Here is a 13,251-nt window from a genome sequence, read left to right as displayed (position 1 = left end):
CTGCCATTTTGCACTATTCCCTGCTCTAGGTTATAAACTTCTTGTTTATAATCCAGAGGAGACAAGTAGTTTCTCCCTCCATCCAGTGCCCAGCCTGTGCACAATGGATTTTGTTTAAAGGTTGGTGACAGTACCTAGAGGGCCCAAGGTCACCTGTTCCTCTATTCTTTTTCACTGGATTTCGTTCCGTTAGGGTTGTTCAAGGATCCTGGTTTGTATTCTGCTGTTTATTTATTTATTGGCGTGGCATGTGGGATCTTAGTTCCCCGACCAGGCATCAAACCCACACCCCCTGCAGTGGAAGCACAGAGACTTAACCACTGGACCGCCAGGGAAGTCCCCTGCTTTGTGTTAAAGGATGTGTTAAATTATTTGGGGAACCAGGTGAGATTAAAGAACAAAAACCTTAAATATGTTGAAAAGTAAAGAAACATCCCTCAAAGCTATGGAAAGCACTGAGCCATCAATTCCAAATTATCCCAGAAGGATAGATGTCGCTTCCCCTGCATTTCCTCTTTCAAGTTAGAGAATTATGTCACCAGAAAACAAACAGAATGGCATGTACTAACTCGAAATTATTCTATCTTTAAGAGTTGTAACAAGAAAGCAGAAAGGAAAGAAGGGGGAGTTTCTATAGGACAAAAGCAGGTTGAATAAATGCAGTAACAGGAAGGAGGAGCTGTATCATAGAAATGACTCCAAAAACAGGGAAATGATCCTGATGCCAGGACAGCCTGGGCAGAGAGGGGCTGAGCACGACCATCATTTATTCAAGCGACTGTCGGCACCTCCCGCCTGCCACGCCCTGCGTTAGGTGATGGAAAGCACAGCCCAGGGCCCTTCCGAGACAGGGATCTTCCGCAATGTCTACACCCAAGGGCTTGGGGCATCAAGCTTCACAGGAAGGAGTGCAGGGAAGCATGTTGCTCTGTACCCAGGATGTTTGGGGGACTTCGGGGAGAGCCTGGTAGAACATGGGAGAGAGCCTGGAGACCAGCAGGGGAGACTGCGGCGAAATGCTCCCTCATTTCACTGTGGCCCCTAATGCCTCTGTGGAGGAGACCCGGGGGCAGTGCCTGCCCAGAGCCACTGCTCCCCGGCCCTCTTCTCTGCAACCTGCTCCTGTCTATTTCACGTGCGCGTCAGCAGCCCAGCCGTATCGATCAAGCAGAGCTGGACCACACAATTCCTTTCCTTCCCCCTTGACAGATCACCCAGAGCGATGCTGTACCCGTCGATGACACCAAGGCCAATGATGCCCAGTTACATTCAGTGATCCCCAGTAGTGTCCAGTAATGCCCACTGATTCTCAATGATGCCCGCATGTCTAGTACTTCTTAGTAATGTGGTGTCCAGTGGTACCCAGTGATGTCTGATGTTGACTGTAATGCCCAAAGACCCCCCAGTGATGCTCAGTGATGGGAGGGGCCCTTTCCACAGCCCCAGCGCCAGCCCTCTCTGAGCACGCTTCCCCGGCCACACAGCCAGCAAGGCTTCTGGTTCTGTCCCCCCTCACCTCCCTCAGATGGATCTCCTCCCCCTCCCCAAAGCCCGCCCCCGGTGCTCCAGCGTTTCAGCCCCACTCACGCTTGTGGACAGTTGTCATTACTCCAAGCCATCCGTGTTTAGCTCTCGTAAAGCCTTCCTGACAAATCCGTTCAGCTCTTTCCTTAATCATCCTGTTGCAGTTCTCTAAACAACCTTCAATTTGTTGACATCCCCGGGTCGTGCAGCCAAGGGCTGTACACAGAATCCAGGTGCAGTTTCAACAGCCCCAGATAAGGCAGGGTTCAGGGGCGGCGCCCCTTCCTGGGCCCAAGGGTTCCTCGGCCGGTCCGCGAGGACAGAGCCAGGAGGGAGGGGCCGGCTCCCAGGGTAACCTTCGCCGTGCAGATGGCGGTATAGTCAAGGCTGCTGAAGCCGTCACTTGCCCTAAGTGTTCAGATAGTTTTATTGAGTACTTATTATTCCGTTGGTGTATGTGCATTGTAGGACAAATGGGAATCCACATATGCAGAAAGAAAAGGGGGGGAAAACACCTGTAGTGCCCCAGACACAACCAGCCCTGGCACTGCCTCACAGCCAGCCTGGGGCGGGGATGCGCGCACGGACCCTGGGGTAACCGCCTGGGTCCGGGTTCCTGCATGTCACTCTGCCTCGGCTTCCTCACTCTGGACAGGATGCTCATCGAGGAACCCAGTGCTGTGATTCTAAACCGGTTCCTATCGTAGATGTGATCAGACAACTGTAACGTAGCCTAACAATGTGAACCATGTCTCCAGCGCTCCCGGATCAATGAACTCCTCTCCTTGCAGCGGGCGTTCCCTATGCAGTTGTGCTTCTAAAAACTGGATTCTACCATTTATGGTGTCTCCTTCAACCTGTTTCTTAAAAATCTTACGGTGTATTGTGGACTTCTTATGTCAACAAAATCTCTTCTTCAAATTACATAGAATAGCGCAGAATGTTCCAGAGACTGAAGGTGGCGTGTTGGATAACACTTTCTGTATGGATGGACTTTTAGGTCAGATGCAGCTTTTTGGCCAGGACAGAAGGCTTCAGTGGACATCTCCGCAACCTAAGCTGTGCCCACACCTTAATTAGGACCCGAGGACCCATGCCTGGAAATACACGTGCGTGAATGAATGTACTGCTGAACCACCCTCCCTTCTGGAAGGTTCCGCCTGCTCGCCCACCCCAACAGTGCAGGACTCTGTGTCTCGGTGACACACTTTTTTTTTTTTTTTTTTTTTTTTTTTTGCGGTACGCGGGCCTCTCACTGCTGTGGCCTCTCCCGTTGCGGAGCACAGGCTCCGGACGCGCAGGCTCAGTGGCCATGGCTCACAGGCCCAGCCGCTCCGCGGCATGTGGGATCCTCCCGGACCGGGGCACGAACCCGTGTCCCCTGCATCGGCAGGCGGACTCTCAACCACTGCGCCACCAGGGAAGCCCTCGGTGACACACTTTTTAAAGGCTGATTTCCCCAGATCATAGGCTCTCGCGCTGGGCTGCACACTGTAACACATGGGAAATTTTTAAACGGAAAGTATTTTTGCAATAACTCCCTAGAGAGAAATAGTGGGCAGTCAGGCCTGAGGACCACCCAGAAGGGCAGTCGCCTGCTCTCACACGCCCTTGTCCATGCAGTCAGCAAGTGTTTACGGGGCACCTACTGGGAGACAGCGCCTCCTCCGGGCACTGCGGGTACAACAGGGAAGGGCGCTGCGTTCATGGCGTTTATATTCTCAGCTGAGAACCAGACAAACAGTGGATACCCACGTGCCCTGCTGGGGCGAGAGGATGGTCTCCGCCTCTGCAAAGCAGCTCGGGAGTGAGCCCTTGCGCCGGCGTCTTGCGTGTTGTGTCCTACCCCTGTTGCCCGTCGGGAACAGCCAGCCTGCAGCGAAGGGTGGGCCGCGCCCTGTACGATGAGGCCTTCGGGAGTCGTGGAGCGAGAGCCAGACGGGTCCAGATGACTGCCAAGCCGGCACTTGCAGGCCCGGGTGATTTTTACCAACCAACCCAGCCTCACAGCACGAATCACGTAGCACGTGCAGTAGAGTTGCTCATTCATTACTTCATTCAGTCATTCAGTCCTTTCTTCACTGCTCCATCCCGGGGCTGGCAGACCAGCGCTTGCCTAAGCCCCCTCTGCTCGGAGCAGCTGTCTAACAAACGTGTGTTGGTTGTCGAGGGAATCAACTCATCCCGTCTGGGCCCTGAGCATTCGTGGACCTCATCCCTGTGCCAGGGACCGAGCTCAGGCTGGGGATCGAAGACGAAGAAAAGGTTTGGTGACCCGGCGGAGTGAGATGGGGGCAGAACGCGGGTCTGGATCAGGACCGTGGCTTTGCAGAGGGACCTTGGGCCTTGCCTGCGGGACGTGAAGCTTTTGTGAGCCATCAGCGTTAGCAAATGCTTAGTCATCCTCTTGTGGAGCAGGGACGCGGCTGTGTCACCGGCTTCCTAGGGCCTTAATGACACAGTTAGGATACTTCCCTTCAGGAGTCTGGAGGAGCAGAGAACGCAAGCCACTCAGCTGGCTTGCAGTGAGTAGTCTTCCCCTAAGAGAGGACGCCACAGCCCAGCTCAGGGGAGTCGGCCCTTTGATCACACCTCCTCGGGTTTGTGAAAGTGCAGAGTCAGAGCTGCGGGGAGCCTGTTAACAAGGGGGGCCCGGCCTCTGCCCTAGAGCCACACATCCCAAGGCCGGCCCTCAGGGGTCCCACCCCACGAGGCGCGCCTGGCAGACCCCCAGTGCTCTGTGGAGAGCAGCGTCTCCAGAAATGCTAGTTTTTTCCTTTGAATTTTCATGTCAGTGGAAGACAGGAGCTCAAGACAGTAGAAGCCGGAGCAGGTCCCTCGTAGCAGAGCATCGGCTGCAGGTGCAAAGTGCCATTGAAGCAGGAGAGATGTTTTGCCGGAAGAAAATCGAATATTCATAAAGACACACAAATTCATTCCTTTTTCCCTCAATGTGTCCCTGTCTTATGAGTGAGCAGTTTGTGCATCTGGGGACTGAATGGGGCTGAACTGAGGCAGGCGCCAGGGCCACCAGATGTCCCTCGTTTCCAGAAGAAGCCTCAGGTATTCACGTCGGCGGCCGCGGGGCCCCAGGGCTCAAGACGTTGGCGGCCTGGGGAACACGATGAGGAACACAGGGACCTGGGCCTGGAGTTAGCGCGTCATACCGGGGCCGGGGGGACAGACGGACAGAGAGAGACATCCCCGGAGCGGAGGCCGCGTCCTGCTATAGTCTTCGCCCGTGCGTGGCTCTCGTCTCCTCTCCCTGCTGTGTCCTGTCTCCACGTGTGCACGTCCAGGGCTGCAGCCCCCGTCATTTCACACAGACAACACGGGCGTGACCCTGAGAGACGCAGCATTTGTCTGTGTTGCAGCCTTCAGCGGGAGCTCCCAGGGGCAGCTCCATCCAGCTGCGTCCACTTTTCCCATCTGCAGTGCTTTAAAAACCGAGGTGCCACCGCCTGAATCCACCCTCACAGATTTGGGGGACCCAGGGCCCCGGCTTCTCACCCCAGAGCCTTGGATGTGAGAAGAGAACCCAGTGTCCCGTGGGCGTTCAGTGGGACCACCCAGCTAGATGAGGGGCATGGTTCCCGCCATCCCAAGTCAGGGGTCTCCTGGCACAGCTTCTGGGACGGAGGGCGGCCCTGGGGAGTTATTTGTGTATTGGGACTCTTTGGGGGTCTTTTCTGAGAGGAGACAAACAAAGACACACCTCTTACACTTGGTGGTGGTTGTTTGCAGACGGGAAAAACGGAGCCAGAGGGCTCGTGGGTTTCAGCGGCTGAATGTAAAACAGCATCTGTGGGGAAACCAAGGACGGAGTCACGGGCAGCGACCCTGAGCCCCGGCCAAGCTGCCACCTTTCCCTGGAGCGTCAGCCACGGGAATGTTGGGTTACAACAGGGACCGCATGTCCTGAGAAGGCTTGGGAGGCCGGTGCAGCCAGAAAACTGAGGTTGAGGACAGATGTGGGACCTGCATGAAGGGGTTGGGGTGCTTGAGGAAGAGGAGAAGGAAAAGGGGAGAGAAGGTATCCTATGCTCAGTTTTCCCTGGACCCTCCCAGAAGCCGACAGAGAGGGGCTCCTAAGCGCGTGAACAGCTCCACAAACCCTGCGTTAAATCTGTGAAACAGTGGAGTGCGACTTGCTATGACTCGGGCCCCTTCCGGCTCTGATGTTCTGGAATTCCATGTAATCGTCCCCACACTGGGTCATACCCAGGCTAGCAACACCCATGGAATCGTGCCCCGCGTGCACACTGCATTCGCAGTAAATGAATATCATTCCATTACAAGAACAAATCATTATTATTGCCGAGTGGAGGGCCAATGGGGCCCGAGGATTATTGAAACCATACTTCCAAGGGCTATCAGCTCCTGTACGAAGACATCAATCTCTCCTCCCGGGCAGCTAAGCCTGCAGAAATCCGCTTTTAATTACCAATCGGCATTGACTAAATGTACCATAGCTGTCTTATCACATTTAAGGAACATGTCTACTTAAGATATTTAATTTAAAGTGATAGCCTTAATTTCCTCATGGTTTCCAAAGTTTATGTTAACTTTAACCTGCTAGTTTGCAAATGCATTCTCTCTTTGATTACCGCAAGTCAAGTCCCACACGTTTATCTCCAATTACTTCAGCGGTGGTACCCAAGCTCGGTTTTTTTCGGCACTGCCGTGTCCTCATGCACCCAAGTGATAACAGTCCTGAGTTGGGGACTTCCCTGGTGGCTCAGTGGTTAAGAAGCCGCCTGCCAATGCAGGGGACACGGGTTCGAGCCCTGGCCTGGGAAGATCCCACGTGCCGTGGAGCAGCTAAGCCCGTGCGCCACAGCTCCTGAGCCTGCGCTCTAGAGCCCGTGCTCCGCAACAAGAGAAGCCACCACAATGAGAAGCCTGCGCACCGCAACGAAGAGTAGCCCCCGCTCGCCGCAGCTAGAGGAAGCCCGCGTGCAGCAATGAAGACCCAACGCAGCCGAAAATAAATAAATAAATTTATTACAAAAAACAACAACAACAGTCCTGAGTTGGCCTGGCACCCTGAGAGACAGGCCAGGCTTTCTGACACGCAGCGATTACACTGCTGGCTGACCCTGCTAGCGCTTGCTGTGTGCCAGGCATGGGGGAGGGGTCTCAGTGCACCATCTCGTGGCGTCGACCCAAAACCTAGTGGGTAGGTGCCACTGTACACCCATTTGCCGAGGAGGAGGGTGAGGCCCCGGCCACACAGCCGCCCTTTTAAACATGGTGCCCATCTGGACAGATGTCATGCCACGGGCCTGGCACAGGGCACGCGGGAGAATGCCAGACACTGCTGAAGAGCGGCCCAGGGTGGCCGGAGCAGGCGTCGTGCAGTCCGCTCTGCGGATGGGAGCACCCGCGCCCAGGCCGCACGCCTCGCCCAGGTCACTTGGCTGGTAGGTCACGTCCACTCGGAAATCGCTGATGTCCTCCCTCCTTCCCCTCTCCCTGGACAATCACGGGCCTTATCATGTCTCTGCCAGTGGGGACCACAGTCAGGCCTGGCCTGGAGGGCAGGGGATGGACCTGGGAGCTTGCTGCCCAGGTCGGAAGGGGCAGGACCAGGTCTGACCTGCAAGTTTGACAGCGGGGTCCAAGGGCTTACGCCCCACCCGATACTGAGGCCAACACCTCTGTCTGCTTCTGGAGCAGCCCTGCAGACGGAGGAGCAGAAAACCTCAGCCCGCGTTCCGTCTGTACGGGTGGATTTTACCTGACTGAAACGGCATCTCTCCCCAAAGGCAGGCGAATCGTACAGGTGCAGCGCAGTTTATCTGACTGGTCACCATCGTCACTTTGCCTGAGTATCTTCAGGTCTGTTCTGGTTCAGGGAACGAGCTGCCTCTTTTGAATTTTATAAACATTAGTTAACAGATTTTTTTTTTGGGGGGTGAGAAAACGTGTGAATATTTCTACGTAGGAGAGCATGACGTATTAGGATTACAGCACAGTGTCTACGAGCATGGATTCTGGGGCTGAGCTGCTGGGTTTGGTCTGAGACAGGCTGTGAGCCATTCCTGCCTCTGTCTCTTCCTCTTCATAGCGGAGGTGACTAGAGTTACATGTTAGGGTGTCAGGAGGATTAAATGAGTTCTACATGAGGGCTTAGCAACTCCCTAACACTTAGTGATCGTACTGTCAGTGTGAGGTTTAGTATTATTATTATTACTAATTAATCAACAAGTATACTGCTTTATGCCAGGTATTTGGTCAAATGCAATCTCAGAAATAGGAACCCCTGTGCATTGCTGGGGACTATGAACTGGAACCCTACGTGAGAAGCTTCCTTCCAGATCTTTTAAATCCCCGCAGTGTGATGGTTCTCTCAGATCCGTGGGTAGGTAGTGGTTTTTCTTCCCCCTTTGCTGAACAGTTGATTCCGTTAAGAATATGAAATTGTAACGTAAGTGATTCCCAGACTTTTAGTCATGAAAGTCAAGCCATATTCATTTCGTCCATTCTTATTGAAGCCTCTGGCCACCGATCTCTGTCCTAAAGTTCTGTCTGCATCTCGGGATTTTCCACGTGTGCCGACGAGTGTCTGTGCCCCATTTCCTTGCTGTGAGGCAGGTGCCCCGTTTTGCAGATGAAGAAACTGAGACTTTCGGGAGTTTGGTGAATTTTCCAAGGGCACACGTGGAGCCTGCACGCTGAAGTGGGGCCTTACACTATAAGGGAATGAAATTACTAACCAAAGACGGCGAATCTCAGAGGTAGGCACCCTGCCATTGCTAATCCCATCACATAGCTGGCAATACATAAAACCCTGTGGGAGAAACAAGTGTGACCATTTTGTTCTCCCCAGACCAGAACAATGCTCATTTTGTAACTCTCTTAAGTGTGCTAAATATATATTGCAGATTTACAGTACTTGTAAAATCTTCTAAAAGTTTCACTTTTGGGGAGTCACACTTTGCTTTGTGATGCCCTCAATGTCGTAAGTTTCAGAGAGAATTTTTATGGTTTCTTTTCTCAACTTTAGCAGAAACAAACGTTTTCCCTCTTGAATGTCGATAGCGAGCGCTCAAAAAAAAATGTCGCATGATCTTCCCAGAATTATGGATTGAAGGGATTCAGGCATAATTTTGAAGTTGGGTCACCGAGGAGCCTATTAATTAACCCCTGGGACCCTAGAATCCCTAAGGGGCTCAGTAAGGGCTCAGGGGTGGGAACCCCCGAAATTGGTGTGGACTCGGCAATGCTCTCTCTGACACAGCCTCCATGCTTTCTTTCCTCTTTTCTCAGTGTAGCTCGTGACTCACAGACACACTGAGGACAGGCCACCCTCGCCCCCTCCCTGGCAGGGGCGCCCCTCACCACCACCCCACAGCAAGCTTATTCCAGACTTAGCTCCAGACCCCACCTCGCATCTCACAAGGAAAGGGTCTGGCCACTCCCCTTCCTCTGGTCGCTATCGGGTCAATATTTGGAATCCACCAGGAAGTAGGTACTTGGGTTAACAAAAAATGTCTAATATTTTTGAACTAATTTCAGGAAATCACAAATAACCATCCAGAGCAGCTATTCTATTTTTTTCCACCGGTAAAGGAAGTTTGCACACTTTAAAACTATTTTTTTCATAGAGGAATAATAAAATAAATTATAGCACATCCATAAGATGGCATATTAGGCAACCATTAAAATGATGTTTATAAACGACCTCTAACGACTTGGGAAAGTGCTTATGAGGTATTGACAAGTGAGAAAAGCATAGTATAAAATTCCTGACACTGGCTTTGTAAACGATGCATCATTATAACACACACATACACACACACACACACACACACACACACACACTCACTTGAAAAAAAACAGATTGAAAAGAAGTTTACCACCATGTTAATAGCAGTTACGTCCGTGTGGTGGAATGTCATATCACTTTAACTTCCTTTTTAAACTCTCCTAAATTTTCTCGCAAGAAAGAGCGTTATATTTATAAAAGAAACCAAAGGATTATAACAAAACACCCTCTGTCTAAAAGAAAAGATTGTTGAACCAAGGTACAAAGAAAAAGTTAGCAGCGATCATGTTGTCAGTAGGAAGGTTTCAAAATGACCTTTAAAAACTTAAATCCAAGTCCACAAGTTTTATTTATACTTTCGAAAACTGGCAGATCCCGTTACATATGCTTCTTTATTTCACATTTAAGAAACTAAGTGGAGGAATCAGCTTCTCGTCTCCCCGTCTGCTATAAAACACGTGGACGGTTGTTTCGGAGAGCTCTGAGCACTGTCCAGGCCAACCTTCTTGCCACTCCCCACTCTGTGTACCTTGGTATCAAGGTCCAGGGGATCGAGATTCCAACCCAGTTTGTGGTGTGGCCCACGAGGGAGAGAGGAGGATCCCCATGCAGGCTAATCGCTTCTCGTTTTGTCTGAAAAGCGAGAGAGGTCGATGCTGGCCTTGGGAGATGGTTTCCAGAAGGTTTGGAGAGCAAGATGGCAGGTCACCACAGACACGCTTTGTCTGATGTTCCAGGCCAGAGGCAAGCCCCCCGGAGCCTGGCAGGAAGGGGCTGGCCCCGACCCCTTCCCCCACCCCCTGAGTAGCCCCTCGCCAGCCCCACTCCCTCGCCCACTGTTTGTCCCAAGCTGGTGGGTCTGGAGGCAGCCCCGGGGTCAGCGCCAAGGCGGGGCGCTACCTCGCAGAGCTCACGCAAGGGCCCTCGGCTGAGGGTGGAGTAAACAGACTCTCCTTAAAGGTCACTTCTTCAGGCTCTGGCTCCAGTGACCGGAGGAAGCTGCAATCATTTTTCAGGGCTGTAAATGCCAAAAGAAAAACGCACTGAGTCACAGCTTTCCTCCGTGCCCCTGGTCAGCGAGCGCCTCTCACAAGGCATTTCCTTGCCAAATAAAGATTTTTTTTTCCCGCCTGAACCTGGAATAGACCTCGAGTAACCTTTGCTCAAGGGTCTTGGGATGCAAGCTTTTAAATTTAGTTTGCAAGACACGGAGGTCCCCAGCTAGCAGATTTTACATGAAAAGATTTGGGCCCGGGGTGGCATCTTTACATTAAAAGGGATTACAGTGTGCATTTTTGTTTAGTTTGGTTTTTTCAGTGTTGTTTGGTTTGGTTTGAAACAAAATGAAAGATTAAATTTGGCTGGCCCGACCTTCCTCAGTTTAGAAGCAGCCCATAGCTGAACCTGTTACTTGTATGTCCTGAGGACAGATAGGTGCTCAAGCAAAGCAGAAAGGGCCAGAGAGATGAAATTTAAGGATTAATCTCGGTGAACCTGAGACGCATCCTCTCCAACTAAATGTGTCTTCTCCGCTGTCCAGTTCACAGACACCCATCTCATGAGAAACATGCCCCCTTCAAAAAAATGCATAATTACTCCTGGTAAAGTACAACTACTTAATTTGTTGCACTAATTCATACTAAAGTGTGACTGACTGATGCTAGGCCTGACCCACCAAGAATGACGTTTTGAAGAATAACGTGAGGCCCAGGTAGCTGGGAAAGAGGTGTCAGGTAATCAGAAAGGCTAGGTCAGAGAGTGGACAAATGAGGTCATTGTAGAGCGTGCCTGTGTTTTGCTTAAGGGAATTTCTGCAGGTAGAAGATCTAATCTCTAAAAAGAGCTCCCAGTGGAAAAAAAAATAGAAGTGAGTGCTTTGGATTAATTTGGGGTCTACGTCAATTAAGTTATCCTTTAGACGTTTTTCCCCCTCATGTGTGAGCCAGAGCTGATGGGCCTGAGTCACGGGACATCTTTGAGGCTGGGCTGGCCTCCTGCCTCTCCATGGCCCCAGCAGCCAGCAGGGCTTTGTGTGGAAAGACACCCAGACAAAATGGGTGTCTGACGGTGGCCCTCGTTTCCCTGGGCCCTTGAAGACAGTGTCTGTAGGAGAAGTCTTTTAAAAAATCTATAGTTTGAGACGGCACTTTCTAAGTTAGATTTCTAACCCGGTTGAAGTTTCCTCTGTGAGCCTTTTAAGTGGTGCGGTTTCCACGTGTTTGAGAAACAACACAACTCAGCTACTCATAGCTGTGTGACCCTCAGCAAGTCCCTTCATCTTTGTGTCTCAGCGACCTTGACCGGAACAAAGAGGGAGGCTGTGATCCATGCTTCCAGCGTTGTTGGAGGCTTGAGATGCTGTTCGCTGAAGGGTTTAGCGCAGTTCCTGGTGTGACACGGCTGTTCCCCATGTACTGTCTTTTAAGGGTTAACAGCAGAGCTGGGAATGCAGACCATCTCGAGCAGTGGTGAGCTCCCCGTCTATGGGAGTATTCAAACACCAGAGCCAGGATGATCTCTCTTGAGAGAAACAGTTGAGCAGATTCAAGTATTCAATGGCTGGGTGGAGGGATATATGTGGGGTGGGCCGCCTGTGGGAACCCGTTGGCCATTAAAGACCTTTGCGATATGAAGTTCTAAGACTAAATAGATGCCCCAGTTCACAGGTGCATAAATGACAGAGAAAAACATGCAAACAAGCGACCGTGAGATGCTACTTTGTACCTACAGTATTGGCGGAGGGAAAGGATGGGGTGGTGTCCAGTGGGAGACAGGAATGGGAACCAGGGACCAGGAGTAGGTGGTTTGTGGAAGGAAAATTGGTAATTCCTTGTTTGTGGATGGCTTGCTATGAACACATCTATATTTTAAATGTGAAAGCCTTATATTGGTTACCCCACCTCTAGGAATTGACCCAAGGAAATACTTAGGCAAATACTTAACGCAACAGATGTTCGTTGTAGCGTTGTTTATAATACTGAGCAGCAAAACTTGGAAAAACTCTGAGTGCCGCCACTGGGGTTCGTGGGACACTGTACAGCTATGTATAGATGATGTGGATATTTATTTACCGACGTGAAAATATATCCATACCATATCGTTGAGCTAAAAAGAAAAGCAGGTCAGCTGCAGGAGATGGGAGATGACCCCATTTCTGTAAAATAGGACCCGTTGATCTCTATGGGTATCGTTTGCATAGATAAACATTGAATGAAATCTTACCAGAATATTATTTCTGAGTGATGAGGTTTTAGGCGATCATCACCTTTTTCTCTATATTTTGATGATGTTTTGGCAATTTTTAATAAGAAACACTTATTAGAGTTTTCAAAGAGTATCTATGTCCTAATTTTGAAAATAAAAGTGAAATAACTCGCCGAGCCCTGCAGAAACTCTCTAAACTGCCACATCTGGCCTGATCCATCTAATAAGACGACATTCCAGGACAGGGAGCTTGCAATGACGGAAGACAGTTGACGGATGACAGAGCCCTCCAGCCTATCTGGGCTGATGGGCTGATAACCCCTCGCACGGCCTGGCTCGCTTCAGACCACAGGGCTGGCCGCAGACCCCGAGGTCCTCAGCCTCCCTCAGAAGTAAACAGGAAGCAGAGGCAGGGCTGAGAGCTGGCGGCGGAGGACCTGCCTTCCCGGCCGAGAGCAGAGAAGACCTGGGCCCCTGGCTCGGCACAGCCTGAAATTCCCAGGAAACAGGCAGCAGGCGGGGACACGGGGGCTCTGGGGGTGTGAGTCGTGGATCGGGCTCCTGGCATCACTCGTGGGGAGGGACCGAGGGGGACACCAGTGGACCATCGAACAGAGGGACAGGACAGAGAACACAGCAACCAGCCAAGGGAGAAACAGGACGACAGAGCCACTTTATTGGGGCCATTTCAGGAAATAAGGAGAGGAATGGGGCCATCAAAAGAGAGAACACTGAAAACTGCTGGGTTCCCC

The sequence above is a fragment of the Lagenorhynchus albirostris genome, chromosome 19 (genome assembly GCF_949774975.1).
Source record: "Lagenorhynchus albirostris chromosome 19, mLagAlb1.1, whole genome shotgun sequence".
NCBI lineage: Eukaryota > Metazoa > Chordata > Mammalia > Artiodactyla > Delphinidae > Lagenorhynchus > Lagenorhynchus albirostris.
Note: the sequence above shows the minus strand (reverse complement) of the source record.